Source organism: Oryctolagus cuniculus, chromosome 11 (genome assembly GCF_051225735.1).
Source record: "Oryctolagus cuniculus isolate XC-2025 breed Fujian yellow rabbit chromosome 11, ASM5122573v1, whole genome shotgun sequence".
NCBI classification, from domain to species: Eukaryota; Metazoa; Chordata; class Mammalia; order Lagomorpha; family Leporidae; genus Oryctolagus; species Oryctolagus cuniculus.
Window position 1 is genome coordinate 82,188,793 of NC_142877.1, and position 21,270 is coordinate 82,210,062.

Sequence of the window (21,270 nt, forward strand, 5' to 3'; positions counted from 1 at the left end):
AAACCTCAGGAGGAATTCTCTCCATTGCACTCCCAGCAAACCTTTTGTCCAGCAGAAGAGGGGAAGAAACAGAGGGAAAAGCTGGACCCCGTTCCCTTATGAGCCCCAATCCGAACGCAGACTGCATCCTCAGCTCTTTCCCAAGATGCCTGCCTGGCCTGTCAGGTGTATTCTCTCTATTCAACTTTGTAACTCCATTTACCCATCTGAGCGACTCCTCATCCTGTATCAGATTCCATCTGAAGTGGGGCCCATTGATTCTGATGGGTGCGCCACCCCATTAAAACCTGTTTCCTTGCTTTCCACTAGTGCCTCATATCCAAATTTTTTCTTCCACAAAGAACCTCTATCTCAGCCATCTCCAATAACACCTGGGAAAGCCACAGATGAATTGGAAGTTTTGTTTCCTTTTAGCAGGTTTCTACACAGCCTATGGCTCTATTTGCCTGTGAAGGTAAAACCAAGAACTCAAATGTGGGGGACTTTGAAAGAATTAAAATGTGTAATTGAATATATAAGGGGCTGAGGGCCACAGAACTATTCAAAGTGATTCCAGTTCTGGTGTGGTTGACAGAAAAATGAACAGAGCAGTAAATAAACTTCTTAAAAGATACACTAATTGTAAGGAGATACAGCACCATTTTGAATGTCCTGATTAAAACAGTTCATTTCCATCTAAGATCATATTAACACCCCTTTTCCTGCCCCCAACTGGTATAATTTAAATGCTTTGTATAATTTTAATGTTCTCCTAAATAGTACCACAGCCATAATCAGGCATCATTGTTTGTTTTCTCTGATTCTACTGTCCCCTTACCAGTCAAATACTTTTCTAAAATTACACATAAATAAAGCCAAAAGCCATATCCTTTGTTTAAAAAATGTCTCCAAAGGAAAAAAAAAAAGTACCCTAAAGAACAGCTTGCCTGGCTTTCATCCTTGCAGTGTGGGCTAATAAATTTTCAACTTTCCTCATGGACTTGGTAATTTCTAGTTCAATTCATCCCAGATAGCAGCCAGGTGTAATAAACGACTACCGCCACCTGCTCCTTTCTGTGCTGATCCAACTCCGAGCCACTGAGGAGTCCAGTAGGGGAGGAAATTCAACCCATGTTTGCTCTCCGTGCAGGAGTCAGTCAGCTCCAACCCTTACAGATCCCACTGTGTAAGGAGGCCCCAAGCATCACTGCAGAAGACATCCTTGGCTAAGATCAGGAGCTATTTTACCAGACACCACTTGCAGCTTTCCATGCACTCTGCTGTGTATCTAAGCACAGCCTAATAATAGGGCTGCCTTAGGGTGATGCATCTCTATAAACACTTACACAGCATTATTCTTCCATTAATAAGTAGAATGAAAATATGTTTGCCGTGTGTCACTGTACACAGCACTAGCTGAGTAGAGAGCACAGAAAGGTGGGTAAGACATGTTTGTAAAAACTAGTCTTAATTGCTTATGGAGGGAGATGCTCCTATAACTATTCTGAATATGCATTTAGCACATTCTAGCAAGTGTTCATTTAGTGTCACAACCACCAGCTAAGATCAGTATGCTTATTATGCCCATTTTACACAGAGGAAACTGAGGTTTGAGGGAGATGAAACAAGCTGCCCAAATCATCTAACTAGTAAGTCACACCAGGTTTCAAGTCTGGGTATATTTCACTTTGGACTTCAGTTGTAAACCCCTACTAGATGCCAACAGTAGTTGCTGTCACACAGCCATCCCTACACAAGGTCCATTGTCTTTATTCATTTGGAGAAGAGGACTTGCTTTTTTTTTTCTAATTCACAGGTTAAAATAATACCCTCTTTTGCAGAAAACCTATCTTTCCACCTGTTTTATCTTATTTGAACTCATTAAATACCTGCAAGGAAACAGAAATATATTATGTTATCCCATCTGACTCAAGGCTGTGTAATACATCTCCTTTTAGTCAATCTATTTAACTCAGGCAACCTCAGAACATAAAGGAAAATCAGGAGCTTGCGTTTGGACACGCTTCTGTTCCTCTGAGAAACCCTTTCACCTCCACAGCTTTCCACGGAAGACCTTGAGACGGTCATTGAGGAACTGTAGCTTGCTGGCTCCTGTACATTCGGGAAGCTATGAAAGCAATTACAAATGGCTTAGCAGATGATGCATAATATCAGAGAACAGTCTGGCTGTGAACACTTACACCAGGGAAATCCTGCCATGGGATTGTTTTTTTTTTTTTTCCAGTTCAGTTCCTTGTGCTAACAGTATCATACTAGCATAGTATTGTATACTATTGAACAATGATCCAGCATAGAGTAGTAAAATTTCAGAAATATTCACTACATAGAAGAAAGCATAGACTTTTGTGCCTTATAGATTTGTGTTCTCTGTTCTAATAACCTTAGCAAAGTAACTTTACAGGGCTGAACCTCAACTTGTTCATGAAATGGAGATTATGATAGCAGTATTTTAGGTCTGTAGATATGTATAAAATGAGTTCTATGATCTGTCTGGCCCATAGAAGCTGTTCCGTAAGTGACAACCTGTTAATAACAATGATACACATTGATTGCTCACTTCATAGGTGCCACGTTCTGGGACATGCACTTCACATGTAAGCCCTCATTTGAACCTCTCAACAGCTCTTTGATTTAGGTATGATCATCATTCCACTTTACCGAAAAGGAAACATAGGCCCACAAAGGTTGAGGTTATTCTCATGTGACACACCTAGTAAGTGAGGAACAAAGATGGGAACCTCACAGACTAACTGCAGTCCTAACCATGGCGCTGACACCCTCTCAACTCATGTGGGGGAACCTACCATCTTTAGGGAATAGACTTCACCTCCAGTCTGTTTTCCTTTCTCAGTGCACAATTTGAGATTCCTTCTCTGAAAATCCAAAACTCAAAATGCTCCAAAACTCAGTACTTCTTGATAGATGACATCATGTAACAAGTGAAAAATTCCATACCTGACTTCATGTAAAAGGCTGTAGTCAAAACACAGGCACAGTAAAAATGATGTAAAAATTACCTCAGGCTATGAGTGTAAGGTATATGTGAAAGAAGGTAACTTCCTGTTTAGATTTAGTTCTCTACCCCCAGATATCTCATTATGAATATTCACATATTCCAAAATCCAAAGCATTTCAGGTCTCAAGCATTTTGGATACAAGATATTTAACCTGTTCCTTATCCATTAGCCTAGGAACCTCCTCATGAGGACCCAAGGGAACAATGCCCCAGTTTATGTCACTAGGCTGTTTAATCTTCTCTCTAACGGGGGTGATCTTGGTTGATAATGCGAACACCTTTCAGAAAGTTTTCCCACCTCAATTCATACTGTCCTCACCTCTAACTGACATGTTTGGCTCATTTCTTCACCTTTAATTCACTCTGAATAAATTCAGAAGTCAACTTTTAAAATGCCCCATTTCTTTACATAGTTTGTCATGGTCCCCGCAAACTTAAACCTACAAGATTGTCTTTTACCCTGGTATCCTTGTAAAAGTCATCATATGTATCTATGATTCACTTTCAGCCAAATGTTCTCAAAGGCTCAAGGACTCCGCCTGCCTGGAGGCTTTTTTCAGATAACACAATCGTGTGCATGTACTTTTTAGCTTTGGATGCACAATGCTCTCCCTTACATTTTTCATTCTTTTTTTTCTCTTAGTTGAAGGATGATGGGGGCATCTGAAATTCATTCAGTGATGTTGAAAAATGTCTGTCGTTTTCTGGAGTTTCTTTTTTTTTTTTTCCTTGATCATCGATTTCTTTGAAAGGCAGAGTGACAGAGAAAGAGGGAGAGAAAGATAAGGAGAGGGGGATACCTTCCATCAGCTGGTTTACTCCCCTGATGGGCAACTGCCAGGTCTAGGGCAGCTGCAGGCCAGGGGCTTTGTCGGGCAGACAGTGGGGAGCAGGATCACAATCACAGGAGCCACGCTTGGAACCAGCACTCTGATAACGGGACACAGGCATCACAAGCAGTGCCTTAACCCGATGTGCCACCATGCCAGCCCATTTCTGGTTTTTTATTTTCTTTTTTCATTTACTTGCTAAGAATTAACATGCACCTGTAAGTCAGTGGAAATAAGGATTACTTCAGGCTTATGATTTATCCCTTTACAGAATGAATGAAACAATACACAGCTTTTCGAGGTACATTTCCACAGAAATATGCCAGCTACCTTTAGCTACAGTGTCAATTAACATGCCTTTATGGGATTTCACATTTGAAAAAACATTTTTTTTTAAATCTTAGTGCTGTTATCCATTTGATAGGATATCATAAGGTAAAAGAGATAAAAATAAACTCCTACCAAGATAATGTTCATTTGGTGAAACTGACCAAAAAATTATGGGGCAGTTTTCTCATTCACATCTTCTAGAAACCTACTAATTTTCCTTCACCAAAATATGATGCTTAAAAGTTGACAAGAATGTCATAAAAGGAAAAACTGTCATAGTTTAAAATGCAAGCAGTAACAATTGTTTACCATAAGCTGTTTTCTTATTTAAAAAAATACCTTCTAGTAGTCTTTTCTCATAAAAGTCTGTGATATACTTTATATAACTAAAAAATTTATGATATCTCAGCAGGGTCACTCCAGCTGTCAGTCTGAACACATGCACAATGAGGCAAACAAGGTGTATCTATGTGGGGGTTATTTCTCCTGAAGAGAAAGGCTTTCATTCACATTCACATCATACTCATATGCAGATAAACAGTTTCTGTACCATGTGATTTAGTGACATCACATTTTCATGCGAGGGACAATTGAGTTCCCTAATGATATTCTGATTTTCTTAACAATGAACACCAAGTGAACTTTCCCCAAGGCAAACCAGATGGAAACTAAATTGTTTGTGCAAAATGAACAATTTGTGAAATCTTGGCAAATTGAATTCCAAATATACTTAGAGACGATCTTGACTTGCTCAGTAATTCTGCCACAACATGCAATGCGTTTAAAGGCTGCATGGGAAATACGCTAATTAGTGGCATGACCTTTAAGCAGAAATGAATGAGCACAGAAGATCATCACTGAAGAGATAAAAGTCATAAACTGAAAAATGAATACACAGAGGAGACTTCACTGAGAAAGCATGAAAATAACATAGACGCCGTTGTAGACAGTATTCACCTAGTACCTTTGTGTTAGTCCTCTTTAACCTGTTCTATATTCGCAGAGGTGTGTAAGGGTAAGCCAATTTCTTCAGGTTACTTCCAAGTCAGACATAGAGCCAATATGACCATCTCAATTCAAAATTCTAAACCACCTGCCTATAATTGCTGTTCCACACCTGAAAATGAGTTGAATAGACTATGCATGTGAGAGCTTATTTCCAGCACCCCAAATCTGATTATATTATTTTCACAGTGTCACTACACAACTCTCAAGTAGATGCCACATACTGGTGGCACAAAAGGTGGACTGTGCTTTCTTCTTTGTCTTCAGTACAGAATCCTTACAATTCTTGTTGCAGTCCATCCAGAGAAAGAGAATTCCCTGGGATGTGACTAAAAAGGCCAGAGAGGCAGACACCAGAGTACAATGGGGTAAGCTGCCAGTCAGGAAGCCTATAGCCCATACTGGAGCACTGGTTCAAGTCCCGGCTACTCTGTTCCCAATCAAGCTTCCTGCTAATGTGTCTCGGAGGGCAGCACAAGGTGGCCCAGGTACACATAGGAGACCCACATGGGGTTCCTGGCTTTGACCTGGCTGAGTCCTGGCTGCCTGTTACAGGCATTTGGGGAGTGAACCAGCACAGTCATAATTAGGTTTTATAAATGTCTTAGTCTATTCAGGCTGCTGTAACAAAATACTGTAAGTCAGGTTGCTTATCATTAAACATTTCTGATCTTTCTGAAGGCTAGAAAGTCCAAGAGTACAATGCCAGCAAATTGAGTGTTTGGTGAGAGCCTGCTTACTAAGATATTCATGGACTTTGTGATAAACCCTCACATATCAGAAGGGTCCAAGGAGCCCCCTCAAACACCTTTTACTAGGGCACTAATCACCCTTAAAATCCCCACCCCCTAGTATCTTCATCTCTGGAGTTAGAATTTCGACATTTCATTATGTGGGGACACAAACATTCAGACCATGGCATCCCTCTTCAGAAAGTCAAATGTTCTGGGGTCAGGCATTTGGACCATGGTTGAGAACCTGCTTGGGACAGCCAGACCGCGTATCAGAGTGTCTGGGTTTGTGTCCTGACTCTGCCTCTGCGCCTAGCTTCCTAAGAATGTGCACCCTGGGAGGCAGCCGATGATGGCTAAGTAGTTGGGTCCCTGCCACTCACGTGAGAGACCCAGATGGAGTTCCCAGCTCCGAACTTTGCTTTGGCCCAGCCCAAGCTTTGTAAGCATTTGAGCAATGAGCCATACATGGAGGAATCCCTCTCTGCCTCTGCCTCCCTCTGCCTTTCAAGTAAAATCAAAATAAGTTAATTATTAAAAAGAAATTTAAATATCCCACCCCATTATTATGCCAACAAGTAATGAGGACTCTTTTGCATCTTTACAAGATCCATTTCAAAAAAGGAAGTAGGGAAAACTCTTGTCTTAAAAACAGTTACTCTAATTGCTTCTTGGCCTTTTGGCTAAGATCAAGTGTAAAAACGGTTATTCCACTGAATTAAACTAATGGGAAAAGTAATATACATTTTGCTTATAGAAAAGTTTTAGTATTTCTAATCTTTTTTGTATTTTATTTAATGAACATAAATTTCCAAAGTACAGTTTATGGATTACAATATCTTCTCCTCCCATAACTTCCCTCCCACCCACAACACTCCCCTCTCCTACCCCCTCTCCCCTTCCATTCACATCAAGATTAATTTTCAATTATCTTTATATACAGAAGATCAATTTAGCATATATTAAGTAAAGATTTCAACAGTTTGCATCCACACAGAAACACAAAGTGTAAAATACTATTTGAGTACTAGTTATAGCATTAATTAAACACCTAAGAGTAATTGTGTATTAATTACAGAGTTCAACCAATAGTTTTAAGTAGAACATAAAAAATGCTAAAAGGGTAAAGTATTAAGTTCTTTTTTTGTTATATAATTTTTTTTATTTAATAAATGTGAATTTACAAAGTGCAACTTTTGTATTGTTGTGGCTTCCCCCCGCCAACCTCCCTCCCTCCCGTGGCCCTCCCCTCTCCCACTCCCTCTCCCATCCCGCCCTTCATCGAGTTTCATTTTCAATTACCTTCATATACTGAAGATCAACTTTGTATATACTAAGCAAGGATTTCAACAGGCTGCACTCACACAACCACACAAGGTATAGGGTATTGTTCGAGTAGTAGTGTTGTTTTTAAGTTTCACAGTAAAACACATTAAGGACAGAGATCCTACGTGGGGAGCATGTACCCAGTGACTCCCCTTGTTTATTTAACAATTGGCACTCTTATTTATGACGTCAGCAATCACCCGAGACTCTTGCTATGAGCTGCCTAGGCTATGGAAGCCCCTTGAGTTCACCGACTCTGAACTTGTTTAGTCAAGGCCGTATCACAGTGGAGGTTCCTTCCTCCCTTCAGAGAAAGGCGCCTCTCTCCTTGATGGCCTGTTCCTTCTGCTGGGGTCTTGTTCACCAGGATCTTTCATTTAGATTGTTTTTGCCACCGTGTCATGGCTTTCCATGCCTGTGAGACTCTCATGGACCTTTTAGCCAGATCCAAATGTCCCAAGGGTTGATTCTGAGGCAGGAGTGCTGCCATTCTATGAGTCTGCTGTGTGTCCTGTTTCCCCCGCAGGATCATTCTCTCCCTTTTAATTCTATCCTTCATTAGTTGCTTACACTGGTCTTATTTGTGAAATCTCATCGACACATACCCTATCTTTTTGATCGGTTGTGTATTTATACTTATCACTTTACCAAGTGCACTGGCATTGGTACCTGCCTCCTTGGTAAGATTGAGTTGAAATCCCCTGGCACATTTCTAGTTCCACCATTGGAGGTAAGTCCAAGTGAGCATGTGCCAACCTATATATCTCCTCCCTCTCTTATTCCCACTCCTGTGTTTAACAGAGATCACTTTTCTGTTAAATTGTGCATTGATTACAGAGTTCAACCAGTGGTCTTATGTAGAACAAACAGAGCAACAACAACAACAAATCAGCCCTTGTCTAGACTGTTGAGGAACAACTTACTATTTTATTCCTTTTAGTATTTTTGTTGTTGTCGTTGTTGTTGCTCTGTTTGTTCTAATCTTTTGTAATTATTTTATTATCAGCTCTTTATTATAAAAGGTACTTCCATTATTATATGCAAAACTAGTTATAATTTCTCTCCAGCCTCTAAACGAGGCAAACAGCCAATGTCACTCATGTATTACTTTTCAAACCTAGTTACTCTTCTCAAATTCTGTTTTCTCTTTACCTCTTTCCCATTTGTAATCCTGTCTGGTTATTCCCCTGTTGGTTTTATACATTGTCCTTTGCCTTTCTACTCTCCCAGAGAGCTTCACCCACCAAATTCTACTTTTTTTTTTTTCTTTGCTTTTCCTAACAGACTTAAGTTATATCTTAACTCTAAAAACTGTAGTGAGCATCAGCTAAGAACTAGCAGCTCTAACTATGTGACTACTACATAGAAAAACTTTTCATCTGTTTCCTCATACTCTTGATCAATTTTCACCAAATAAAACTAAGAATTGCCATTTTCTCTGCCTTTCCTATAATAAGACACATGCTCTCTTGACCTGCAGCTCTCTATTGACCTTCAGCGATAGGGCTGACAGTGTGTTTGGCAAACCTGATTCCAATGCAGGACTTGCTTGATGAAAAAGGCATTTAGAGGAATGCCAATGGAACAATATGGCGAGTGCTGTACTGAGAGTCTGGGGAGGTATCTAACACCACGAGCACAAAGGGTGAACTCTGCTGAGCCTGTCCAGGCAAAGACTCAGCTGACAAACAGGAAGAGTCCAAGAGAGAACCAGAGGGAAGCAAGTTCCCTCAGGCGGCAGCAGCAGCAGCAGGTCGGCAAGGCTGGAAGGCCCAACAGGACTTGGCACACTCTGGCACAAGCAAGCCCCACCCCCTTTTCACTTCTTGCCACGCCAAGTGGAAGTGCTTTCCTGTCCCAACATTCCTGTTGTGTCAGTGCACCCCTCCTTTCATAGTTCCTTGGGTGGCACTTTTATGACCTCCCTTTTGACGTCTGTAGCCTGTATCCTGTCTCCGGTATCACCTTCTGAGGTTGCCTTTGTGTTTTCAAACACCTTTCCTGGGGCCACCACCCTCTGCAAGAGTCTGCTAGAGGACACGTTGTGTGTCACCTGGGCCCTCCTCCGCCTCCAATCTTAACTCCGGCTCGGAGTACCCACACAGCGGGTCTTGTTCCTCACCTTGCTTGTTCACCCATCTACCCCAAGTCTTTCCTCTCCAGCAGTCCCTTCCCCACAGTGGGTGGCGTTCGTCCCCTACTGGCGGGGGTGAGTGAACACCTAGCCAGTCCCTCCCAGGCACGTCAGCTTCCCTCTGGCTGTTCCATACAGCGCTTACGCTCCATCGTACAATTTCCTTCTGCTTCTGCACTTTGATTGTCTTTGTCCGGTAAAGGACATAGTTTCATAAGCAGAGTTTTCTCTGTGAATGAGATTTTATTTAAGACTTTCAGTCCCTTTAAACTATCCCCGCTCTGTCCATGATGCAATCCCTCTTCCTATCTCAGATTCTCCTTTTTTTTTTTTTTTTTTTTTTTTTTTCTGGAACTTGGGTTTCACCCACAGAGAGCTGGTTATTTTTGTGGGGTTTTTTTTTTCTCTTTCCTGATCTTTCTTTTATGTTTCTTTCTTTGCCTCTCCTTGAGTTCTGAGGGCTCTTCTCTATTCCTGTGTACTTTGAATGCAGGCCTCTCATCTTGGGTGCTACTTTTCATTTCCTCTATAAAAACCATCTGCTCTAGGCATTTTTATCTTAATTCTCACGCTTTCTGACTAGCCTGCAGCACCTTCAAATACGTTTGGAAAGCAATACAAGTAACATGTCACACCGATAACATTTTCCACTAGCCAATCAACAATGGTTTCCTCCATGCACCACCAGCTAGGTACCCTCTGGCCACCTTTTCTGAAGGGCCACCTATCCAAAAGAATGTATCTTCCTTTTTTTCTAACTCCTCTCCCCCACACCACCTTGCCCTTCTCCAAGGCAGCCCTCTCCAGGCACTCCCTGCTCACATGATTCACGCAAGCGCACAAAGAACTTCTCAGGCAGTGCCAGCAACAGCCAGAATTTGCTTCTGGTTCTGGATCGTGAGGGTACTTCAAAAAGTTGATGGAAACATGAAATTTTTTTTTTTTTTTTTTTTTTTGACAGGCAGAGTGGACAGTGAGAGAGAGAGACAGAGAGAAAGGTCTTCCTTTTGCCGTTGGTTCACCCTCCAATGGCCGCCGCGGCCGGCGCGCTGCGGCCGGCGCACCGCGCTGATCCGATGGCAGGAGCCAGGAGCCAGGTGCTTTTCCTGGTCTCCCATGGGGTGCAGGGCCCAAGCACCTGGGCCATCCTCCACTGCACTCCCGGGCCACAGCAGAGAGCTGGCCTGGAAGAGGGGCAACCGGGACAGAATCCGGCGCCCCGACCGGGACTAGAACCCGGTATGCCGGCGCCGCTAGGCGGAGGATTAGCCTAGTGAGCCGCGGCGCCGGCCGGAAACATGAAATTAAAAGACAACGTGAGGGGGCCAGCTTGGAGGGACAGCAGGTTAAACTACTGCTTGCTACCCTGGCAACCCACATCAGAGCACTGATTTGAGCCCCAGCTGCTCCACTAACAATCCAGCTCCCTGATAATGTACCTGGGAAGTCACCAGAAGATGGTCCAAGTGCACCTACATGGGAGACCTCAATGGAGTTCCGGCCTCCAGGCCTTGGCCTAAGCCATCCAGGAAATGAACCAATGCATTAAAGTGCTCTCTCTCTCTCCCTCCCTCCTTGTTGTTCTGCCTATCAAATAAATATCTTTAAAAAAAAAAAAAAAAAGACAGCATTCGTTTTCCGTGAACTCTGTTAAAGCAACTGTAAGCCTCATCAGCTATCTACTTCCCACTGACGCTTCCCTATCCCGTGGCCAAAGCTCTCGGCTGTTGTTTCTGGAGGTTTCTGAAAATACCATGAGACCGGTCCACTTTCCAGCACGGAGGACACACACGCCTCTGTCTCTCACTTGCTGGAGAAATCAGCATAGCACCATGCGCTTTTCCTCCCGATGCAGTGTGCAAAACCTGTCTGTTTCCGCAGTCATCTCAGATTCACATCAAACTCTTTATTTCTGCGGATTTGAATGGCTACAAATGCATCTCCTGGGATCTTCGCAGGTGAACTAATAATTACCCTCCTTCCGCAGAGTCCCTCGACAGGCAACAGCTCTTATCCTTTGTGAAACAAATCCGCACAAACAACTCTCCAGTCCTCCTGCTACTTTTCCTCGTGATTCCCAAGGTGTTTGACTTTTCTTATCTTCTCCCTTCCTTCTGTCCTCTCTCTAATGGAAGACAGAACAGACAAACCAGCCCTTTCTCCTCTGCTTGCTTCCTTAAGTGCCTTTTTTCTGCTCTATTCCTGCCTCTGATTTTCCCCACTGTCTCGCCTCCCCAACCTCAGTTCTTCTGCTGTTTTTTTTTTTTTCTTTTCCCATCATCTTTCTTTTTTCAAGGCTCTCATTTGCTATGAATGGACCCCACCATTGGCCAAACCCAAAAATGGAAAAGCCAGGTTTGTCCCCCTGTGACATCGCTAACCCTGCTTTTAAATAGTTTTTCTTTCCTCACTAACGCCTGTGTGACTTGCCTCGATCTATGCCATGATTTTTTAATTGCTTTCTTTTTGGTCCTCACCTTCACGGCGTTGGGCTTCCCTTGGCTCCCAGGCAGATCTTATGCAATCCCCACTGCTAAGATGAACAGACAGTTCTGGTACAGTACTGCAGTAGACAAAGCAGATGTTATTCCTCTATTTCAAGGGTGGGAGCAGCACTTTGTCACATGTTCCCATGAGCTGGTCAGTGGCAGAACTCGGGTCTCCTGGGCATTCACCCTCTCTTCTCTTACCCACTGCTCCCTGACAAGCAGAAAGGAGGACCTTCCTGGGACAAAGCCATCTCAGAATCGTGAGGCCATTGCCATTCCCTCCAGGGTTTCCTCTGTGGCTACCACCATCTCAGAGTGAAAAACACATCACGTCACCCTGGCTTCTCGGTTAGTAAGAATGCCTTGCTGCTCTGACAGGAAGCCCGCATAGAAGCCATTCAAATACATGCCTCCACCATTAGAGAGGACACTTGTCAGTGTCCAAAGTTGCAAGCAATGCTGTCCAAGAATTATCTGCCACTATTTTTCATGAATACTCGAGACCAAGGGCCCACTGTGGGGCATATGACTCTGCAGTGCCTTCCCTATAACTGCCTGGATCCACTCTGCTTTGTTAGTTGGAAAGACATATGCTCATGCTTCAGAAGTACTCAGGATCCACATCTGTATTTTAACAGAGGACAATACTGGTGCTCGTGATCCAAATCACTATTTGAAAGAGGTTCCTTCACAGCAGCGTCTCAAAACCAAATGATAGAAAAGAAAATCCAACATTTAAAATTGGATTTGACCCAGACAGTCAAGGACATGTAGTTGACAAAAGGGAGAGTGTTACAGGGACAAAGCAACTTGATAAGGGTTTGTGGAAGGAGTTCACCCTTAGCCATCATTTCTCTTCCTCTCTTCATGCCCTTAGGCAATTGGCCATTTATCTGGATTCTCAGCCCCCCACTAACTGAAACAGACCCCAAACTGTGAGGGTGTACCTGTCATCTTTCCCATTTTTGCCCATTTCCAATCACTCAGCTAAACCTTCCATAATCCAAGAAACTGCCCACTAAAAATGTAATATCATGATAGAGGCTGTATCAACCATTAGGGGGCAAAATGGTGTTTCATATTGCTTTAAAGATCTCCTAGAGAGCTAAAGCTTTAGCTAAAGAGAATAAATGGTAGTATTTCAGGCACCCCATCAGACTACAGCATGAGGAATCATTTGATGAGGACATTTTGGGATTCACGTTCCTCTATTCTCCATTCAAAATTCAAGTACATAATTGCATACAACAAATTCCTCTGCTTCTGCACAGTGGTCCTTCCCAATACGTGTTTCTATAATGGCATTTATGATTTCAGCTGAATTTTTATGTTTGTTCATCACAGCATAAGATGATTTTCTTAAGGGTAAGGAGAAGTTTTAATCATCCTTTGTCCCCAGTACTTTGTAGCATGACTGACATAATACAAACATAAAATAAGAATTTGGTAAACTGAGTTAGTGATGTATACGAATAAGCTTTGCTCAGTTGTCTAGAAACCACAGCATGTTAAAACAGATCACTGGTCATACTTTAGAAAGCAGCATTTGGAATTCATTCCCTTATTTATGTTAATTATGTCACACTGGGCTACAGTAACAATGTAATGTAATGATTCAACCAAAAAAAAGTTTATATTTTGCTCACCTAATAGGCAAGATGGCTCTAGATTGGCAGGTAGAAATGTACTTTGTTGAACCATTAGAGATCTTAGCTGCATGAACCTCTGCCATCACTCTGAAGTCACTGTCATAGACATAGAAGAGAAACAAAGACCATGGAAATGAGTTTGGAGGTGTGAACATAAAAGTGGTTCACACTACTTTGTTACCATTCCATTGGCTAAAAGCCAGTGTCAAGACCACATCAAACTAGAAGGAAGGCAGTGCAAGTAGTTTAGTTGTGTCTAGGAAGAAGAGAATGAGTTTTGATAAAACAGCTAGCAGTATCTTCCAGAGTAGAGCTCTTAAGAACATGTTCATCTTGTGGTTTCAGTAATATGTAATAATTTGCTCCTTTGTGCCAAATGTCATTCAAATATAGGGAAAAGGGTATTGTATAATGATGATCAAATTCACAGAAATGAGATACAATGCAGTCATTACACAAATAATGCATTATTGCAAACTAATAGATATTTCAAATGAAAAACAAAAGCGTGATTTAGTCTGAAAGTAGGTAAGGCTTCACTAAGTAAGGAGCCTTGAGATAAAGTCCAAGAGATGAGAAAACCTCAGTAACAGGGAGGGGGCAAGAGAGCAGAGTGTGTGTCAAGCAGAGAGAACAGTTTCCATGCAGGCTCTTAGAGCACAGGCAATAAAGACTATTTGATGGTGTACAGAAGACTTTTACCCTCTAGCTGCAGCACAGAGGAAACTGAATGAGGCTGAAGAGTAAGCAGCAAGTAGAACTTGGGATTATTGTCATCAGTGGTAAGGACTTCAGTCTTCATCTCAAGAAAGATAGCAGACCTACTTAAGAATTTTTAAAATTTATTTGAAAGGTCTCAGTGTAGGGATCTTCCATCTGCTAGTTTACTCTCCAGGTATCCACAACTACCAACCAGGATTGGGCCAGACAGGATACAGGAACCCAGAACTCAATCTGGGTCTTCTACATGGGTGACTGGCACCCAACTACCTGAGCCACCACCTGCTGCCTCCCCAGGCACACATTAGCAGGAAGTTGGCTTACTTCTCAGCCTTTTGGCCAATATCATATATAGCAGGAAGCTTAAATCAGGAACAGAACTGGTACTTGAACTCAGTACTCCAGTGTCCCAAGCAGCGTCTCAACCATCACACTGAGAACTAACCCCATACTTTAGGATTTGTAAGAATTTGTTATTTAAAACATGGCTTTCTGTTGGTTGTATTGCAGAAGTATATTTTTATCTGATTTTTTTACATTTTTTTCTTTTCAACTTTTATTTAATAAATATAAATTTCCAAAGTCAACTTTTGAATTATAGCAGCTTTTTCTCCCATAACCTACCTCCCACTCGCAACCATCCCATCTCCCACTCCCTCTCCCATCCCATTCTTCATCATGATTCATTTTCAATTATCTATATATACAGAAGATCAACTTAGTATAAACTAAGTAAAGACTTCAACAGACTGCACCCACAAAGACATACAAAGTACAGAGTACTGTGTGAGTAGTAGTTTTACCATTAAGGAGAACAATTCAAACACTATTGGAATAATCCAGGTGAGAGATTATTGGATTAGAATAGATATAATTGAGCCCATTTGATAAAATGTTTATAAAATTAGAACCCAAATAAATTGACAATCAATGATAATGCCCAATTTTCTGGCTTAAGCAACTACTGGGACGCTGATACCATTTGTTGAAGTAGAGTGAACCCAATTTGGGAGAAAGATTATAAACTCAGTTTTTAGCATCTGAGTATAAAATGTGTGTGAAATATTCGATAACAAGGAGGAGGTTAAAAATCTAGACAAGAGACAAACTTGGGAATAACATCTCTATTATAACTAAAGCTATAAACTAGCATAAGATTAGTTTATGAAGAAAAGAACTGGGCTAGAACAAAGCCTTAGGAAAGGAGACCAAGAAAGAGTAGCCAGAGAGGCAGGAAAACCAAGGAAGAACATGAAGCCAACAAATTCTGTTTAGAGCTCCTGGTAATGAGACTCGGCCATGGCTCAGTAATCTGAATGTCATTTGAAGCCTTCACAGCCACCATTTCAATAATATGACAGAGAGAGTGAAATCAGTGGAACATGAAGAAATGGGGCAGTGATTTTAGCCAATTCCTTTAAGAGATCTGACTGTTATGGGGAGCAGAGAAACATGGAACTAGATAGAGAAGAAACATGGCACCATCTAGAACAGTTTCTGGCACAAAGGAGGTGCCCAGTGCTATCTGATGAACAAATAGATAGAGAAGAATGTAATTGAAATATCATTTTCCTTATAATAGCAAACACTCACATAACATTTTGTGGGTCAGGAACTCTAACTCTGTTACATATCCTAGCTTATTGAATTATACCAATTCCATGACTGTGCCCCCATTTCAGACACGGGGAAGGTGAGGCACCAAAGGATAAGTATCTTGCCTAAGGCTTGGTAGCTAATAAGTGGGAGACTTGGGAATTGAACCCGGGTAGTCTGGCTCCAGAGTCTGTGTTGTTAAACATCTACTAAGGAGTCTCCTAAAAATATTAATTTTGAAGGAAAGACTCTAAATTTGTCCTTTGTCGGTAATAAAACACTTGTCCCATACTCCCAAAATATCTGTTTATCTGTAAAGTATAAATGCATTCCATTTGACCAATACATCATGTAGTTTATAAAATACAACAAAAAGAAATAAAAATATGAGATAAAAGTAAATATAAATATGAGCAGGCATTGTGGTCCAGTCAGTCAAGTTGCCACTTAGGACACCCCCACCCCACATCAGAGTGCCAGTTCAAGTCCTGGCTATCCCACTTCCACTCCAGCTCCATGACAATGTACCAAGGAAGGCAGCAGATGATGGCCCAAGTGTCTGCACCCCTGCCACTGAAGCAGGATACCTAGGTGGAATTCCAGGCTCCTGGCTTCAGCCAGACCCAGCCCTCGCTGTTGCAGCCACTTGGGTAGTGAACCAGTGGATGGAAGACCTCTGTCTCCTTCCCTATCATTCTGCCTTTCAAATTAAATAATTTCAAAAAATAAATACAAGTAAGTCAAGTATTTTCTTTCCATACTCTAATGGATTGTCTAAAGAAATCTACCAAGGAGACAACTAAAGGACAAAGGAAGATGATGATCTTCAAGAAAAGACAAGTGAATTATTTATTGGTTATTCCTACTGCTGTGTCACAAAATATCACAAACCTAGAGATTGAAAACACCTATTTATTATCTCTCAGCCAGTAAGAAACGAGAACAACTAAATAGATAACTACAGTAGAGTAGCATCAAGGACATGTATGCTTTCTCAGCCAGAAGGGTCTACGAGGCTGCGTCATCCAGACCTGTTTCATAAAGACAAGGAAAATGAAACCCAGCTGACTAACTGATAGACCACATTTCACTCCTTTCCAATATTACTGAGATTTTCCCTGACCTTCTTGATATAAACTACCTATTCTCCTTCCTGATTTATATAACCCCTATCACCACTAAACATGCCTTAAATTTTTTATGTTTATTTTGTTCATGGGATTTTCATGCTTTATTTACCTCTGTGTCCTAGTTCCTAGAACAGCATCTGGCACACAGAATGTACCCAGTGCTATCTGTTGAATAAATAAATAGTGAACTAATTCCCATTCTTATTTTGATATTAGAATATCTGCTTTTCTGTTTATTATCAAAATATCAGTTAAAGATATGAGAATTCCAAATATCAGTTAAAGATATGAGAATTTTCAAGACAGATCATAAAGTAGACATTTGTTTTTAACATATGGATTTAATATTTAAAAGTCTGGAGAATCTGCATGTATTCTTGTGCCTGGAACAATCTTGCCCTATTGCACATGAACTTCATTTCTAATTCTTTACCTTCCCATCTCAGCACAGATAGTGGTTCTTCCAGGACACTTACATCACCTGCCTTTCTCCCCACAATATATACTAGCTCTGATCAAGTGAAGGGAGCTAGAAGACATATCTTAAAATTCTATTTGCATGGCAAGCTCACTGGTTTTAAAAGAACATGTATTTGGGGTGGCTTAAAGACACTGGTAATGATCTTGGAGGGGGTTAATTCTCCAATTAAAGTCTCCTTTTCCTTAATTCTGTTACTGGGGACCTTGGAACCTTTCAATCTTCTCCTCCCATAATGTTGGTGCTTCCTCTGGAGTATAGTCAGCTTATTAATCTAAGTATCCACAAGCCTAGACTAAAGCCTAGATGAGGCTGTAACAGAATGTATTTAAGAAATGAATGAATACAAAGTTACTGGATTATATAGTGTCCTCACACAGTGTTCAAGGACAGAACAGCCAGTCTCCTTCACCTGACCAATTTACTACACATTTGTGCACAAGGCCAGATTCAGTCTTTTCAGCATGGATACATGCACAGCCCATTTCATGCTGTGACCATCTGGCCCATTAGATGTAAATACCGATTTGGCAAATACTTTGGGGGTATGAGAGTAGTTGTGGGAATATAATGAATTTGAAAAATATTACCACCCAGAGGATAAAGTTCCACATTCTCCTATTAAAATTTAAAAATATGACACTGTCCTTATAATTAAAGAACATCTTACTATTTTTACAAATGGAAATTATGCAAATTGTCTGGATTTTCATTTTGAGAGACTATTGAGATTCCATTTGTGTATCTGCAACCTCTAAATAGACTCCAAACCTTAGAGGAAAGCCATGTACTCAGAGAATCTTCTGCCAATTGAATACATTAAAAATAATCTTATGATTAACATAAATGGAATGTCATTTTAAAATGTCACATCAAGGACATTAGTGTTGTGGCACAGCAATGCCGGCATCCTGTACCAGAGTTCCAGTTTGAGTCAAAGCTGCTCCACTTCCAATCCAGCTTCCTGCTAATGTACCTAGGAAAGCAACAGAAGATGCATACAGTACTTGGACCTCTGCCAGCCATGTGAGAGACCCTGATGGAGTTTGGGCTCTTGATTTGGCCTGACTGTTGTGGCCATTTGGGGAGGGAACCAGCAGATCATACACCCATGTCTGTCTGTCCGTCTGTCTCTCTCACTCAAGTTCTGCCCTTTTTTTTAGATTTTATTTATTTATTTAAAAGTTAGAGTTACACAGAAAGAGAGAGAAGGAGAGGCAGAGAGAGAGAGAGAGGTCTTCCATCCTCTGGTTCACTCCCCAATTGGCCGCACTGGCCAGAGCTGCACAGATTCGAAGCCTGGAGCCAGGAGCTTCTTCTGGGTCTCCCACGCAGGTGCAGGGGCCAAGGACTTGGACCATCTGCTACTGCTTTCCCGGGCCATAGCAGAGAGCTGGATTGGAAGTGGAGCAGCCAGGACTCGAACCGGCACCCATATGGGATGCCAGCACTGCAGGTGGCAGCTTTACCTGCTACACCACAGTGCCGGCCTCAAGTTCTGCCTTTCAAATGAATATTTTTTTTTACAGAGAAAGCTATAAAATGTCACATCATTCAGTCAGTTCCAGTACCTTTATGAAATGCATTCAGAAGTACATTGTTTCTAACAAATGTATGAACCTAATTCCATTTGCAAAAGCCACTAAAGTGAACCTTTTCTTTTAACACAAAAAACTGATGGTGCTATATAAGCCATCAAATAAATATTCATTTTTAATCAAGATTTTATTTATCCATTGGCAGTGACCTCTGTTCTAATAGCTATCATGCTTTGCAAAGAAGCAAAGACACGGCTGTAGTTGTCTATTAAATCATTAATTTGTGTCTACTCTATTCACTGGATGCTTTTAAAAAATGGAATTATCAAGCTGCTCAGAACAAAGGTGCTTCTTATTGTCAGCTCCATATTCTAACAGAGCAGGTTAATTTCTCGGAATCTCACAGTTGGAACTTTCTAACTCTAACTGACAGTTTCCACCGAGTGATCAAGGCAATTGACTAAAATAAATTATACATAAAGCTGAAATTCCTAGTAGTAATAAGGCCCCTTCATGAGATAATCACACCAGCAAAAGCACTCATCTGTCAGCTGCAACTCTACAGGGTTTTGAAATTATCTTATAAAAACTACACCTCCAGAAATGTTCTCATTTCTAGATTCATGACAGGGCTAATATGGCGAGGTCCATAGTATGAGACACAAAGCAGGAGCTCCAAGTGAATTAATTGGCTTGTTGATTAAACTGGAGACTCTATTGGTAGAGTTCCAGCATCAGTCTGTTTACAAAGCACAGGATTGGTGAGCTTCTCAGTTCAATACAGACAATCAATAATTCTTCAGGAGCTCCCTTGTATGTGCCTGCAGCTAGGCACAGCCAAGTAGCATCAAGTACAATCCTTGCTCTTCTGGACTATAGGGTGAGTTAAACCCACATGTATGAAAAAGGACAAAACTCTGCGCACCATACTGTTGGCTATAAAGCAGCTAGAATAAATCCATGTTGGCTAGAATTGTAAGGACATGCTTCATAAACAATATAGAACATAGACTAATTCTTGAAGTTTCGGACTGATTAGGCAGAAGGCAATGAAGGTATTGTAGAGTGGCTCCTTCACTGAAAACATCGGTGATGGGAAGGAGCAGAGCTCACAGAGGTAGGGGTTGCCGTGGAAAACATCCCTATCTTTGCATCACCTTTATGACTATGGCATTTATTGTCCCGGACATCAAGAGCGATGATGGGTGCAGCTAGTTATGCATCCCTTATCCGAGTGCTAATTCAAGTCCTGCCTGCTCTGCTTCCAATCCAGCTTCCTGCTAATGAGTTGAGGAAAGCAGTGCAAGATGGCTCAGGTTCCTGGCTCCTGGCTTTGGCGAGGCCCAAATCTGGGTGTTGTGGCCATTTGGGGAATGAATCAGCAGCTGGAAGACCTCTCTGTCTGTCTCTGTCTCTGTCTCTCTCTCTCTTTGCCTTTCAAATTAAATCTTTAGAAGAAAAAAATGGCGATTATGTGTGACAGCTCATAACTAAGTTCACCCTCCTGAGCATTGCCCTCAGCTGAGGAAACCCTGACCTATCAAGCTGGAACAGCCCACATCCAGTGCCTGGGGAACTCAAAATTGCAAAATCTCATCTTCAGAAGACCTCTGAAGAGCTATCCCAGTTCCAGAGTTCCCTGTAGGATCAGCAAAGTCCTTTGATGTGACAACATCACAGCCCAATGGCTCTGCCTGTGCAATCCTGCTTCTCCCACTTCCCAGTAGGTGCTGACCCAGAAAATACAACCCAGTAAGCCTACTTGCAAATCTCTATCTAGTCTGCTCCCCCAAGAGAACCCAAATTCTGAGAATACAGGCCTGGGCATATTCAATTGTAGGAAATCTGTAGTATCAATTCAACAGGCACATATGGACCACTATGCTGTGCCAAGTACGATGCTAATACTAGGAGCTTAGCAGTAAGAGATTTAAGTCGCTTCTCTCATAGACCCTGTACTCTGGCAAAGACCTAAATAAACATAGTTCAGTGTCAAGGATGACAGGTGCTGGGGTGAGAAAGAAGCAGGTTAAGTAGTGTATGTGTTTAGGACTGTATTAGACTCCTTAAGATAGGGCAGTCATTGAGAAACTCTAAAGAGGTGACATAGGAGCAGAAAGCAGACAAAACTCATGAAACAACCCTGGTATTATCTGAAGGAAAGAATATTTCACGAGACATGCAAAGGCCCTGAGGTAGAAGTGCCTCGGCCTGTTTAGGGAACAGGACTTGAGATCAAAATAGTATTAGGAAAGGAGGGGCGAAATCAGGTAAGACCTTTTAGTGCAAGAAATATAT

The 21,270-nt window shown here is 41.6% G+C and overlaps 1 protein-coding gene and 1 pseudogene across 10 annotated transcripts in view; both read left to right on the forward strand.

Annotated features, from left to right (window-relative positions):
• Positions 1–21,270, forward strand: part of SYT1 (synaptotagmin 1) — a 619,940-nt gene that overhangs the window by 481,334 nt on the left and 117,336 nt on the right. The gene's annotated exons all lie outside the window — the stretch shown is intronic.
• LOC149123547 (U2 spliceosomal RNA) lies at positions 6,576–6,694 on the forward strand (annotated as a pseudogene).